The sequence below is a fragment of the Lissotriton vulgaris genome, chromosome 6 (assembly GCF_964263255.1).
Source record: "Lissotriton vulgaris chromosome 6, aLisVul1.2, whole genome shotgun sequence".
NCBI lineage: Eukaryota > Metazoa > Chordata > Amphibia > Caudata > Salamandridae > Lissotriton > Lissotriton vulgaris.
The window spans coordinates 113,530,972-113,547,316 of record NC_141694.1 but is presented as its reverse complement, the minus strand read 5'-3'; positions in this window follow the sequence as shown (position 1 = coordinate 113,547,316).

The following is a 16,345-nucleotide window of genomic DNA, read 5'->3' as shown; positions in this document are numbered from 1 at the left end:
GTCATCCCAAGAATTGACAACAGGAGTATCTCTCTCTGCGGCCTGCCCAGAGCTGCAACGGCCCCTCTAAGAGCCTCAATCAACTCTGCAGCAAGACTTATCACAGGCTCCAAAAGAAGCTCACACATATCTCCTAACTTAAAATCCCTTCATAGGCTACCTTTTGAAGCTAGAAGACATCTGAAAATAGCATGTATGACGCATAAAGCCATTCACCATAATGCACCAAGTTATTTGGTACAGAAACTAGCACCCTCATGTGGGGTTAGAGCTTCAAGAAGTGCTAAAACCCTTCTACTGAAACCGCGAAAATTCAACAAGAAGAAAAGATATATCCGAACATTTTCAGGGATGGTACCCAGAATATGGAATGCGCTACCCCCAGAAACCAGACTCAATCCTTATACGGCACCTTTAAAAAAAAAAGTGAAATCGCTTCTCATGGCTAAATTCACTTGAGCATGGACTACGGTTATATTGCTACATAACATATCTTCTTCACAGATCCTTTAATTGTATATTGGCCAGTCAGGTCTCCGGGATACTGTATCTATATTTTGCTTGTTATACATTGAATGTTTTGTTATGCACCTTCTACCCATGTATCTATCTATGATAGTAGGTTTTTTAACATCAAGGACCAGCATTGAACCCTATGATATTTTCTTTGTATTTATGTAACTACGTCCCCTGCCATGTAAAGCGCTATGATACCCGCAAGGGTCTGGTTAGAGCTATATAAAACGTAAAAAATAAATAAATAAATATAACCATACACAATACCATAAAGGGACCAGGAGAGCTGCTCAACACTGCGAGCTTACTAAAAAACAATAAACTGCCTGCCTGCCTCTCACACTTCTTCATCCATCATACTGCTAACTGCTCAATCCTCTAACACAATACCCTCACCCTGGTGTCCTCATGCATGACAGGAAAACACTTCAGAAATAGGATCAAAACAAAGACAACACACTTCCGACCACACACCCTGTACGGTGTAGCATGCTCCCCATAAAGATAAACATTTCTGTACCCCATATGTGGGCAGTAGGCACTATATAAATGTTGCAATACAATACAGTGTGCTGCACATGTCAATCAGAGAGAGAGGCCACTAGGAGTGAAATGCATGAGCAGATTCATAAAGGTCGTAGATGAAGTTACTTGGCCTGAGAACTACCCTTCATCTCTGGGGGAGATCCAACTCTGAGGTAGGCAAGTATATGATGACCGCTTTCATTTCACTAACTATTAATTTTCTATTGAAACACTGCCTGTGTGCCATTTCATGACGTGAGAGGGGATATTAGTCGATTTTATCTGATTTATCCTTTGTAACGAGGAAACATCTTGTTGCGTATGGCCATGATAGAGAGCCATTTATGAAAATACTGAGTTTGAAACCTGTTTTTTCTGTACTCTCACACCAGAGAAGCGAAACACAAGGCTCAATGCTGGCATTCTGGTTGGCAACGATCCGTCGTCTAACGCAGGTTTCAGCAGATATGTGATAAACAGGAGTCAGGTGTTGTAACCTTGTACCACCAACTACCATCCCTCCCATCAACTACAGGGCTCTGCAGAACCACCTCAACAGGGTAAAACAAGTTGCACAGGCAAAGGCTGTCACAGAGCTGCTGTCGCACAGTGCTAACTCAACCTCTCGCACTGAGAGGGAAGGATGGTGCAGAAGGTGGCAGCAGGGTGAGGGAAAGACAATGCTGAGGATGGGCGAGGAGGGTGGCAAGCCTCCAGATATTTGTTTGTGGAATGTGGTGGGGACAGGTTCTCAGGAATAGTGGTGGTGGACTACTTCTCACTTGCCGTCTAATTGATGTCAAGTGGAACCCCTCGGTGGAAAACAAACCCATTTTTTACAGCTACCCACCCACAAGAATATATATTTTACAAAATGGAAAGATGCAATGTATTTGTACTTTAAACTTGTGACATATACATTCTACACCATTACTCATACATTTTCACATAGGGTCCCGAATGCAAGAAATAGTACTAAGAAGTATGAAATCAGGCGTGAAGCCGGAGGTAAAGCATGGCCTGGGGTTAAAAACAGAAAGGGAAATATTCAGTCTCTTTAGCCCGAGAATCGTCATATTCCAGGATGTAGTACTGTCCTGTCTGAAGCTCTAGTTTTTTTTCTCTTCTGTGGGATTTGTTTTGAAGTACTGGAAGCTCCAATGGACCCATTTCATTGATTTGATTTGAATGTGTTTTTAATACAGAATCACTTGCCATAAGCTTTAAGCTAGGCACTGAGCTATCCACAAACATGGATGTGAATGTTCTACTTAGATGATGAATTGGCCCTTCTCCACCAGTGATGCTGGGGCACTGGAGACAAGTGCATTCAGAGCTTATATCATAACAACCTTTCTTAAAACAAAACCACTTGCTACAGGTGGGGGAGTAGGGCTTCCAGCTCCCCATTGCCATCTGTTTTCCCTGTTCTGGCAAAAGACTGTGAACACAAATCTCACAAACCCATACAAACACTTGTACACACAGGAGGAAATCATTCCCAGTTGTTCGTTTAGAAAGCTGTGCCAGTTGCTTCCTGGAATAATTCTGGACATCGAAATAGTACAAAGAGTACAATTACACATTGACAAAAAGTAGCCACACTGTACATTTACGCTTTGGGTTTATTTTTATTTTTTTTCTTTCACGACGAATACACAATTCTAGTGGGAAACTCCTTCCCTTAAATTCCCATGAAGTTTGGAGGAGTGCTCATTCCCTTCAACCAAAAGATAACTTTCTCCATTCCTTTCCCTGGATCAAATCACCGCCAACTGCAAGGTGGAAAATAGAGTGGTTTTGCAGATGCCCCGCCAGTTCAGAGTTTTTGGGCATTCACAAACGTTCAAGGTTACCAACATCTTGTATGCAGTCATGGCATTTAGACACACTATGATGCAGTAAAACATACTTTAACCCTTGCCAGGTGTCCATTTTATATATAGATATCAATGTACATATTCACTGAAAAAAAGGTTAAAGTAACGTTATAGTGAATATGTCAGTGATAAGAGTAACGTTTTGAACGAAAAACTCACAGACACTCACTCGTTACAGTTAGCAGCGCTAACTATAAGTCCATTTCCCAAAATGAACTGCTTATGCTCTCACTTATGACATCACTGATGTCATCTCAAATGACGTAATCGATGAAACTTCATTTAAATAAATGACACCTATTTAAAGTGGAGGGGTGGTGGTGCTCTCTATCCAAGCCTTCTTAGGACATGGGGGCCCCATCCACCAGGGCCACTCTTTTAAATAAAATGGAGGGGTCATGAGTGGCCCCCCTCCATGGGCCAATTTCGGCCCACAGACCCCGTACCCCGTAGTCTTGCACACTTTTCCAGGGAGATGGAGGCATGGGGCCCATCCTCCCCAGGCTTGTTTTAGTCCAAGTTGCCCCATCCCACAGGGCCAAATTAGGCCCTGGGGACCCCATCTCCGGGGCCTGGTGCATTTTACAGGGTGACGGGGGCACGTGGCCCCCCTCTCTGGACCGATTTTGGCCTCAGCGATCCCATCCTGGCTGTCGGGCCTGACTTTATTATCAGGGGGAGGGGTGCTCGCAGCCTCCTCCCCAGGCCGATTCAGCCCCTAGTACCCCATTCCCAAGAGCCCAGCATGCTTGTTTGGGAGAGGGGGGCATGCAGCCCCCTCTCCCTGTGCCGATTTCAGCCCTGGTTACCCAATACTCCATGGCCAACCAACATTCTGCAGGGGGAGGAGGGAGGCATGCAGGGGGAGGTGGGAATGCAGCCCTCCTCCCCAGTAATATTTACAATTATATGTTGCATCCCTGTGCTTTTCCCTGTGCTGGTGCACAATTGACTGCCATGTGCCAATGCAGGCACTCTTGCACCATGGTGCACGGATGCCTCCCATGACATTAGAGGAGGAGCTAGTACTAGCCTGTGCGATCCCTGACCTGGTCCTGAAAGCCCCACAGGCCCTTCACCTGAGGAGGAATCTAAGAGTGACACAACTACTCCCCCCGCAGTCGAGTGATTTTATTTAGTATGAACACCCTTTCTTGGTGAGTGGATTCAAGGATCTCTGAAGCTGCTTGGGCCATTGACTGTATTGGGCTGCCATTAAGGTCATCCTAGTTATTTTGTGGTTTGGTAACTTTTAGGATTGCTGAGAAGCAATGAACAGCACTGTCAATCTTCAAAGCAACCCAGTCTCAGCAATCCTTTACCAACACAGCTACCATCAGACACTGCAGAGGAGAAAAGAGGAAGAAAATATCAAAATTCATGTGAGGACACATCCTCTCAGGCTGGACGATTAGTTGCAGCCAGGATTTTTTTCAGTTTCTAAAGTGTAGGTTAGCACCTTTATGTGAAAAATTGAGCACACGATGTGTACAGTAAAATGTGCGTTTAACAGGGACAGAAAAAAAGGTATTGGAGCTCAAAAACCTTATCGACTATGATTTGTACTGGTGTTGCCAGTGATGTGCTTAGTACAAGAGGAAAAGAAGGCAATCCCCCATTGCTGCTGCCCATTAGAAACAAAAAAGGCTCTCAGAGCCTGGTAACTCCACATCCTGTATGACAAGTGTTGTAATCTAAAATGGTATACCCTCTCTGGACATCTGTCCCCCCTTTTTTCCTCCTTTCTTTTGTTAAGCTCCAAGTTCTATGGAACCTCCAGGTGAAGCTCACGGTAGAAGGATGATAAAGATCCACTTGAACGGTTGTGTGCCTATAGGACTCTTGTATGAATAAAGCATCCACTTTACTTTACAACGTGTGGACATTATATTCAAAACAGAGCTCATACATATGGTATTGCACCGTTACATCGCAACTTTTACAACGGACTTCTATTACAACGTAACTTTTACAACGCAGGATCCATTACATCGCATGCCTTTACAACGCATGACATTACATAGCAGATGCTATTACAACGCATGCCATTACAACGTAAGTATAGGTAAGTATATCATTTTTTTAAATTTTATTTAATAATATTCAAATAATTTAATTAATATTAATTATAAATAAATATATTTATTTATGTTTTTTTATATTATAAATTAAATATATTAATTTAAGTAATTTTAAAAATAAGTATGAGTATAGGAGTATATGTTTTGGAGTACTGAGGTATATGTTTTGGGGTGTTTGGGTATTTTTAGGTTTCAGGGCTGGGATTGGGTTATGGGGTACAGGGGTATTTTTAGGTTTCAGGGCTGGGTTTGGGTTTTGGGGTATTTTTAGGTTTTAGGGCTGGGTTTGGGTTTTGGGGTACAGGGGTATTTTTAGGTTTCAGGGCTGGGTTTGGGTTTTGGGGTACAGGGGTATTTTTAGGTTTCAGGGCTGGGTTTGGGTTTTGGGGTACAGGGGTATTTTTAGGTTTCAGGGCTGGGTTTGGGTTTTGGGGTACAGGGGTATTTTTAGGTTTCAGGGCTGGGTTTGGGTTATGGGGTACAGGTTTGTTTTTTAGGTTTCAGGGCTGGGGTTGGGTTTTGGGGTACAGGGGTATTTTAAGGTTTTAGGACTGGGTTTGTGTTTTGGGGTACAGGGGTATTTTTAGGTTTCAGGGCTGGGTTTGGGTTTTCGGGTACAGGGGTATTTTTAGGTTTCAGGGCTGGGTTTGGGTTTTGGGGTACAGGGGTATTTTTAGGGTTCAGTTTTTTTTAAAAAAACGACTTTAAATTAATTAAATTAAATTAATTAAATTATATTATTTACAATTTATAAATTAATTAAATTACATTAATTAAATTAATTTAATTAATTTAATTTATTACAATTTTAAAATAATTACATTACATTAATTACATTAAATTAATTAATTTAAATTAATTAAATTAAATTAATTACAATTTTTAAATTAATTAAATTAAATTAATAGAATTAAATGTATTAAATTAAATTAATTACAATTTTAAAATTAATTAAATTAAATTAATTACATTAAACTAATTAAATTAACTTAATTACATTTTTAAAAAAAGATATACTTACCTATACTTACGTTGTAATGGCATGCGTTGTAATAGCATCTGCTATGTAATGACATGCGTTGTAAAGGCATGCATTGTAATGGATCCTGTGTTGTAAAAATTGCGATGTAACCATCTGCATTGTAAAATAACGCGTTGTAACGTCATACATCCATACATATACAGGCACACTTTCTGTTGTATTTCTGGCTAATGTTTTTACATGCGCCTCAGAAAAGATATCAGAGAAATAGAAATATATCTTATTCATTCTTGGGACCTCAATAAAATAATGTCTATTCTGGTAATTAGTCCACCATTGCCCCCCTAAATTCATAATAAAATGCAAGTTGAACAAAGGATACAGACCATCTGCTATCTAAACTGCAGAGAGCATTCAGCATGGTCCATGTTGAAATCAAATCAATATTAACGGAATTTTTTTATTGTAGGTTTTAGTTTTAGGTGAATATGTGGTGAATGTGTGTATTTTTACTGCCATTATACAAATCGTTTTTTCAATGCTTCAGTTTGTTTTTAACCTCATAGATGTCATGGCAATATTCATAGAATCCCAGTGAATGGGCAGAGAGCTCTCTTTAAAACATGGCCTTGTTTCGAGGCCAGAACAGTTTCTCCCTGGTGGCCTTGTTCAAGGGATTGCATACACAAACATGTCCTGTAGTATGACTTTTTTTCTTTACAAAAATCGTGTGCATTATGACGCTGGTGAATCATTTGTGATACATAAGGTCACAGCCACATGTTTTTAGGTAGACCATGAAACATGGCAGCCTGACTGTAAGAAAGCGGATACATATTTTGGCTGGGCAACTGCCTTTGTCATTTAATGATAACATTCCCTGTAAGGGTGAACCATAACAGTCACTAAATTATCCTACCGTCATACCCTTTATAGCTATGGCAGAGAGTAGTCTGGATTAATTTAGGGCAATGTGTATAGTATTTATACCGTACTAAAATATTAATAATGCCTAAACATCAAGGAATAAAAGCCCCAAACTGAATTTAGAAAGTAGAGCACAATGTAATCAACATATTGACACCAAACAAACGATAAAAATTAAATAAGAGGAATGAGAGACATGATTTTTAAAGTTTTAAGTAACAATAGCCCCAAAAAGCCAATGGTAGTCAATCGTCACAGTAGACCACGACCCAAGTGTGATTTCAGGCTGCCTGTGATGGAGCCCTGATTGATAAGCCAAGTGGATGAGTCCCATTGAAAGTCCGAAAGTCACTTTAGAAAGGAACATTGTTTTTTAAGAAAAGCCGTGAAATGTCTGCCAAGTTCCGACACAGAAATGGACATTATCACATTTTGAAGGAAGGAAGGAGTAAATATGTTTATTAAGATAATTGTCCATAAAACAAATACATAAAATAAAGAAATAAAATGAAACACAACTTTTCACATCATATTAAATCAAGATTATGCAATTTAATCACAGATCAGATTCAGGATTCCGAGTTTAAGGGGGAAGCAATTAAGGCCTGCATATCGGCGGTATTCTCCTGGCCCCACGCTACATGAACTCAAATGTAATTCCGATAAGTCCGAAATCATCTTCTTTGGCTGCCCATCTAACAACACATGGCAGAGCTGGTGGTCTCAGGATATGCACCCTCCCGCTAACTCGGTATCATCGGTAAAAAATCTTGGTGTAAAACTAGACAATTCTCTAAGTATGAAACCACAGGTTCAGACTGTGGCCAGTCAGTGTTTTGGCTTTCTGAAAATGCTCAAAAATTTCTTCCTTTACTTCAGATCCCTTATAGGAAAATTGTGGTCCAGGCCTTGATTGGTTCTAGGCTGGACTAAGTAAACATTCTCTATCTGGGTCTTCCAGAGTATTTGCTTACCCGTCTACAGGTGGTGTAAAATGCTGCGGCCCAGGCTATTCTTTCTCTTGGTCCCTGGACCCGGATGTCTGCTCATTTAAACTCTCTCGACTGGCTCCCGATCCGCAAGAGGATACAGTTTATGGCCCTGGTGCTGGCTTTTAAGGCCTTACATGGTAATGGAGCCCCTTACTTGAGGAAGGGAGTTCAATTTTATCATCCACAACGTTCTCTTCGCTCCGCCTCACTGGCGCTAGTCTGTATTCCGGTGGTGAAATACTCCCGAATTGGAGGCCGCTCCTTCCAGCTGAGAGTGGCAAAACTATGGAATGATCTGCTGCTTGCTGTGAGACTTCTTCAGGATCTGCTTCCCTTCAGAAAAGCCCTAAAAACATAGTTGTTTCAGCAATAACATAGCAATCTGCGCTCTGCACACTTTCCCTGCCTGTCTAGTTCAGTCACACTCACCCAGCGCCGGGACACTGAGTAGTGTAGCAGTACGCTTTTTAAAAACCCTGATAACATAACATAACATTTTAAAAAGAATCCCAACCCTACAGCAACATAAAAAAAGCATGGGCCTTATTTATGAAAAGTGACACATCGCTGAGTGAAAACAGCGATGCGTCACTTTTATTGCGCCCTCCATGTGTCATATTTAGAGTATTAGGCATCATGTCGCAAGGAGTCTGTAGGTGACCCATTGCTGGAGTGTGTCACAAAAGTAACGCAACTCCAGCAATGGGTCATTTCACATGGGCAAGCCCCATTTTAAATGTGCCTGCATCAGACTTACACCTGCTGTGAAGCAGGCATAATATATTGATGCATTTGCATCCTAGAAGTGGCGCAGTGAAATCTCAGAGATTTCACTGCGTCACTTCTACGATGCTTACTTGCGTTGGCACGCCCACTCTGCATACATTGTACCTGGCGCAGGTATAATGTGGCGCAGGGATAAACAAAGTGACGCAACTACCCAGATGCATCACTTTGTAAATATGACTCAATATAGCGCATTTTTTAAGTCATTGGTGCGCCACAAAAAGTGATGCAACAGCGGCGCAAAAGTGACACAAGGGCTCATAAATAAGCCCCCACATATTCACCAAGAGCTGAATTGTATCATGTCTCCTATAAACCCTATATTTTAAATACAACAGTTAAAGATTTATGACACAATCTTAAAAATACAGGTCAATCTATTAAAACATGTGTAGTTGTACATTTCATTTTCTGGTCACATATGTAGGTTCTCCCCCTTGCTTTAAATATCACTGCAATACTTAGTACCTGCAAAGGAGGGATACAACATAGTATACATTTTTAAAGTTCTAATCACAGAGATGGATCAGGTGAACAGGATCAATCAATCAACCAATCAATCAATCAATCAATCAATCAATCAATCAATCATTTGTAAAGCGCACTACATACCAGCGAGGGTCTCAAGGAGCTGGGGGGGGGGGGATGTGGGGGGGGTGCTACTGATCGAACAGCCAGGTCTTGAGTATTCTCCTGTCTTGGCGGCGAGGTGGGAGAAGGATCTCCTACCGGTGGTTGTTCTTCGGATGCGCAGCACAGTGGTGAGTGAGAGGTCGGCGGAGCGTAGCTGGCGGTTGGGGATGTAGAAGGAGAGCCGTCTGTTGAGGTAGGCTGGGCCAGTCTTGTGGAGTGCCTTGTGTGCTTGGGTGAGGAGCTTGAAGGATATCCTCTTGTTGACGGGGAGCCAGTGCAGGTTTCTCAGGAGGGGGTGATGTGGCCGTGGCATGCTACGATGAGGATCAGTAATGCCAAGGCGTTTTGGATGTGTTGTAGTTGTTTGATGAGCTTGATTGGGGCTCCCGCGGAGAGGGCGTTTCCGTATCGAGTCTGCTGCTGACGAGGGCCTGAGTGACTGTCTTACTTGTATCTGTCGGGATCCATCTGTAGATCTTGTGGAGCATACGGAGGGTGTGGACCAGGATGATTACCAGGTTGCATGCATGGTCGGTGGGTGTCGGGGCAGTCCCCAGTGCTGTCGGCCACCAGGAGTCGTCCCAGGCTGAAGGGTTGGAGCCGAGGATGAGGACCTCCGTCTTGTCCGAGTTCAGCTTCATATGGCTGGTCTTCATCCAGTCGGCGACAGCCTTCATTCCTTCATGGAGGTTGGCTTTGGTGGTGATGGGGTCCTTGGTGAGGGAGAGGATCAGCTGAATGTTGTGGGTATTGGGGATTATTTGAGGTCGTGCTGTCGGGCTACATGTGCGAGCGGGGCCATGTAAATGTTGAACAGCGTCGGGCTGAGGGAGGATCCCTGGGGTACGCCGCAGATGATCTCGGAGGCTTTGGAACAGAATGGGGGGAGGTGGATGCTCTGGTATCTGCCGGAGAGGAAGGAGGTGCTCCAATCCGGAGCCTTGTCTCGGATCCATGCGGCATGGAGGTGTGCGCTTAGTGTGCTGTGGCAGATGGTGTCGAAGGCGGCAGAGAGGTCTAGGAGGATGAGTGCTGCAGTCTCGCCGTAGTCCAGCAGGGTCCTGATGTCATCGGTGGCGGAGATGAGGGCAGTCTCGGTGCTGTGGTTGCTGGGGAACCCTGACTAGGAAGGGTCAAGGAGTCTGTTTTCTTTGAGGTATTGGGTAAGTTGTCTGTTGATGGTTTTCTCGATGACCTTTCCCGGGAAGAGGAGCAGAGAAATGGGCTGGAAGTTCTTGAGGTCTTTTGGGTCTGCCTTAGGTTTTTTGAGTAGGGTGTTGATCTCGGCGTGTTTCCAGATCTCTGGGAAGGTCGCGGTCTCGAGGGAGAGATTGATGACGCTGCGCAGGTGGGATGTGATGGAGCTGCTTGCTCTGTTGAAGACGTGGTGCGGTAATGGGTCTGATGGAGAGCCGGAGTGGATTGTGCACATGGTCTTGATGGTGTCATCGATGCTCACGCTGGCCCAGGCTAACAGAGGGTCATGGTCGATGGTGTGTGGAGGGTCTGTTGTGTTGCTGTTTGTTGGGGCTGTCTGGGTGTTGAAGCTGTTGTGGATGTCTGCTATCTTGCGGTGAAAGAAGGTGGCGAGGGAGTTGCACAGGGCTTACGATGGCGGGATGTCTTTGGTGTTGGACCTGGGGTTGGAGAGTTCCTTCACAATGTTGAAGAGCTCCTTGCTATTGTGTGTGTTGTTGTCGAGGCGGTCTTTGAAGGAGGTCCTCTTGGCCGCCCTGATGAGGTGGTGGTGGTTGCAGATGGCGTCCTTGTGTGCTGCGTGGCTGCCCGGAGTTTGTCACTGTGCCATTTCTTCTCTAGTTTCTGGCAGGCTTGCTTGGAGGCTAGGAGTTCTGGGGTGAACCAGCTGGCCCTCTTGCTGGTGTCTCTGTGGGGGAGTTTCTTCAAGGGTGTTGGAGCAGTCCTTGATCCAGCATCTGAGGCTGTGGGCAGCGTCGTCGGTGTTGGAGGGTTCGGTGGGTGGGCTGAGAGCGAGGTTTGGTGCAGTTGGTCTTCGGTGATTTTGCTCCAGCTGCGGCGGGGGATCTGTTGGGTGCAGTGGTGTGTTTCTGGAAGGCGAAGTGGATGCAGCGGTGGTTGGTCCAGAGGAGTTTGTTGGTGTGTCTGACGGAGACGTGCAGGCTTGAGTAGAAGACGGGGTCGAGCGTGTGGCCAGCTGAGTGGGTGGGCGTTGTGACGGGTTGCTTCAGTCCGAGGTTGGCGAGGTTGGTGATCAGGGTTGTGGAGTTGTTGTCATTGTTGTTCTCAAGGTGTAAGTTCAGGTCTTCGAGGAAGATGTAGTCGGTGGAGGTCAGAGCGTGTGTGCTGATCAAGTTGGCGATGGAGTCGCTGAACTGGGGGCGGAGTCCGGGGGGTCGGTATACGAGGGTGCCTCTGAGGGCAGAGTTAGGGTCTGTGTGAATATGGAAATGCATGTTTTCGGCGGTGCTGAGCGTGTCGTGGGTGCTAGTCGAGACCCTGATGCTGTTCTTGTCGACGATGGCGATTCCTCCTCCGATTAAGTTGCCGCGGTCTCTCAGGGTGATCTTGTAGCCGTCTGGTATGGCTATGGCGATGTTGGGTGCGGAGGAGTCGTTAAACCAGGTCTCTGTCAGGAAGGCGACGTCCAGGGATGTTGTGTCGAGCAGGTCCCAGAGCTCAACGGCTTAATTGCGTGCGGAGCGGGTGTTCAGTAGTATGCATTGGAGGTGGTTGGGGGTCTTTCTTGGTGGGTGGTTCGTCGGCTTTGAGGCTGGTGTAAATGCAGTTCTGGCAGGTGAAGGGGCCGTGTGTGCGTTTCGGGGAAGCCTTAAAGCAGGTGTGTCTCCCTCCGGATTTGAGATTATGCAGAGTGCTGGAATTGTAGTAGCGGCGGTCGTCTTGGCGGGGGCTGGCCGGGGTTTTGGCGCTGGGCGCAGTCCAGGCGTGGACGGGCGCAGACGGGCTTGCCTTAGGTGCGCCTTCAGCATGCCAGCGGCGCGGCCGCACAGAGGCCGGCATATATGGGGAGGTGGGAGGGAGGAGCAGCTGGGAGGCGGGAGGCGGGGGCAGCGAATAGGCAATGAGCAGTCAGGGGGGCAGGGCCGCAGGGGACACAGCGGCAAGGGCGGTGAGGGAAAAACGAAGGTAAGGTAACAGAAGGAAAAAGGGAAACAGAAACGAGGGAAAAACGAGGGCAGAGGGGCACAAAAAACGAGTGGAATAGAGGGCAGAAGGGCACAAAAAATGAGTGGAACAGAAGACAAAAGGGGCACCAAAACTAGGGAAAAGTGAGTGGCACAGAGGGCAGAAGGGCATAAAAAACGAGTGGAACAAAGGGCAGATGGGCACAAAAAACGAGTGGAACAGAAGGCAGAAGGGCACAAAAAATGAGGGGAAGAATGAGTGGTACAGAGGACAGAAGGGCACAAAAAACAAGTGGAACAGGGGGCAGAATGGCACAAAAAACGAGTGGAACAAAGGTCAGAAGGGCACAAAATATGAGTCGAACAGACGGCAAAAGAGACACAAAAATGAGGGAAAAACGAGTGGCACAGAAGGCAGACGGGCACAAAAACGAGTGGAATAGAAGCAAAAGGGGCACAAAAATTAGGGAAAAACAAGTGGCACAGAAGGCAAAAAGGGCACAGAAATACCGGAAAAACGAGTGACGCAGAGGCAAAATACTGAATACAGAATTACAGGGGCAGCTAAGAACAGAAGGCAGAACGGGCAGAGAGGAACGGGGGCAGCGAGGGGAACAGAAGGGAAAACTGGACAGGGACACGGGGGCAGCGAGGGGTACAGAGGAAAGACCGGGCAGAGAAAAGAAGGGGACAGCGAGGGGAACAGAGGGAAGAAAAAAAGGCACAGACCATGTACAGGCAGTGGGGGAAGACAGACAACAGCAGTCACAGACACAACAATGAAAATACAGGCAATACAAAAAAAGCAATAAAGCGGAGGATGAACAAACCTACCTACGGATAGATATAAAAACACATCAGAGTTACCCAGAGCCAGTAACTTTAATGAAATTAAGGACCTATGAGCCAAATAGATCCTATCTTTATGCAAACACAGTCTCCCTTAATAATTTCTTGTGGGGGATTGATTCCATTCGACAATAGCTTCTGAGGTAGAGACGTAATCCTTGGTGACCTTGATATATTAAAACAATTCCATGACCCATTTAAGTTCATTGTGTTGGGGCTCCAACCAATAAATCTTTTATATCTTGTGCAGTTCATCTTCTGGAGACAACTTATTGCAGAATTTTAAAAAACTTATACCAGTCATATGTAACTATCACAATGTACACTTTGGATCATTGATTCTTACGGTAAATATGAAACTTTTGTTCTGAAGGCCCCTTGGATTGTAATCCAAAAACCCTAAATCATCTGCATACATTAAGCATGGTATATTAGGCATCTTGGGGGATAAAGAGCTAAGAACATCAAATGAACTTGGTAGGTCAGCTGCATACAGACGAAAAAGATTTGGAGCTATTTTAAGAAGAAAAATCCTCCTTGCATAGGCCACCACTGAAACTGAAGGCTCCACTATGGAATCAGATACCTGAACCAGATTGATTCCACTGGAGTTCTGGATCATTGGAGATTTCTTACTGAGAATTTTTGAAGTCCCAATGCAGAATGGAACATAGTCATTTTTTCAGAGGTGCAGGGACCTTTTGAGATAGGCAAAGCTGAAATCCAATTGAACGCTGTGAACTTCCAGTAGGATACCTTTTCAGGCAGGTCCCTCTGATGAAAAGTCTTCAAAAGTGTACACACTTTTGTCTGGTGCCCACACAACCCTAGGGTTGCAAGTCTAAGGCCCCTAGTCTTCATGGGAGGCAATTAGAGACTCCCAGGATGTCAGGTAGAGGTAAATAGCCAGTCCACATCCAGGTGCCACTGGGCAGTTCAGCGCTTTGAGGAAAAGGCCTCTGGAAGCATGCTGTGTCCCTGTAGCCACATACGATCAGCCAACTTGGAGTTCACTTCTTTCTCCTGGGCTCAAGTGGGAGCACGTCCAATCCTTCAGGGCTCTGCTCAGGTCCCACACAGCAGGTCCAGTCCCTTTCTGATTTTCTGAAGGTCAAGTAAGTGTTTAAAGAGGGTATCTTGCATATCATCAGTAGATGGGGTAACACGTGGGCACTGCCTAACCAATGGGGTATAACATCTCAAGGGTAACTTCACCCAGTTATTCAGCAATTCCTGTTTGCCTGACTGCAAACAGCTGATAGTTTTCCTTGCCCTCAAAATTGAGGATGGAGAAACATTTCCTCCCTCCCCTAGAGGTGTTGCCAAAGTAATGATCAGTCTTCTACCTTGGTTCCACTAAAACCAATGCTGGGGTTTGGTTCAAACATAACTAGGGGAACTAAGGCTTTTTTTCTCCAGGTGTTCCTGTACATTTACTTGTGAAAGGGCACAGGTCTTTTCAAGTTAAGACAGTTCCTGGGTTCAGCTTAACTGATCTTCCTGCAAGGGGAAAAAATAGCCTTTTGTCTCTGCTGTGGGAGCACTGTTCTCCCCTATTTTGCACCTATTGCAGGTCAAGTACAGGCTGGGCAGTGGCCGGAGAGCCAATCCAAATTAGCCTCCAGCAGCTTTAGGCAAGTTAAAGGTAGCTCTCTAAAAGTTAAACTTGCAATATATTTAATGAAAGTCAGATTAGATTGTTACTATAAAATAAGTCTTTGAATGGGGTCCATTTCTGGTGCAGGTCAAAAGGTATTAATTAAAGTGTGCAATCCATGCTTTGAGATGTTATTTGTGCAATTTACAGACTAACTAGTAACAATGTTGTTTTGGGCCTAGATACTGGGGTAACATGCCATTTCTAGTGTCACACATGTTCTGCTCCTAAAGATTATGCACCCTATTTTGTGGGCAGCAAAGTGTGCTTAGTGGTGACATATTTAATATTTAAAATCAGGTAAAAGAGCAATTTTGATAGGTCAGTGTAGTGGTGTTCTAGATGCTCTATAAGGCTACACAGGGTAGGCTTGAACCCATTGCCACCATAGTGTATGGGGCAGCAGGTGGTGCTGTTTACAGCAGCCATTTAACTTTCCATGCCAGCAATGTAATTTCTGCACTATATACTATGGCCTTCTAGAAAGTAAGTTGTGTTAATCAAGTTTAAGCCAATTATGACAAGTTCAATGGAGAAGCGCAAGCATTTTACTCCAGTTTTGCAAGGTTAAGGTGCAAAGAGTACTAGTAGCAGCAAAACGTTGGGACCAGAAAAAGATGAAAAGTTAGGGGTGACCACGCAAGTAAGATTAATTTCTACAGTTAGAAAATTTTACAGACTCTTTAAATGTATGGCATAAACTTGTGTAATGCAAATATTTCCTGTTAAGCTTATTAGTAAAAGTGCCTTTCATATAATGCATGCATCCCTGCATGTCTAGCCCATTCAACATGTTTTGTAACCTAGATGGGATTACAGTTGGGGGTGTGAATAACTTGCATAATTATGGCAATTATGCAAAGTTACTTAGGAAGCATAGCCCTACATTTTGCACTTTTTACTATGAAACTGAGTATGTATTTTGTGCTAAGAAAATAACAATAAATGCAACAGAAAATGAACAGCAACAGCTAGCAGCCACTCACCCTCTATAACTGTACTCCCGCACAATGATCAACAAGGAACAATACCTACAGCTAATTGGTTCGTGGTATGTGGAAAACCCTTTGACAGCCAATTGGATGGGCCCAGGTGAAGATTATTAGCCCCTCAGGGATTGGTCAAGTGTTGAGAACCTGAACTGGTAACGATATTCAGATAGTAAGTGTTCTTCCTCTTTGAAGTGAGACTGCAGCAGTTGGGATGCTCTCCTTATAGGGTTGTTTGCTCTTTGCCATATCCCAGTTTTTCATTGGGCCACTCTTATACTGATTGTTGGAGTGAAATGAACTGTTTCTGTCACCTTCCAACTGTGTGTAAGTACTTTCCATGCAGTTTTCTTTTTACCCTGCAGGGTGCTCATCATTACTCTTCTCATTAGAAAGATGGTTTGGC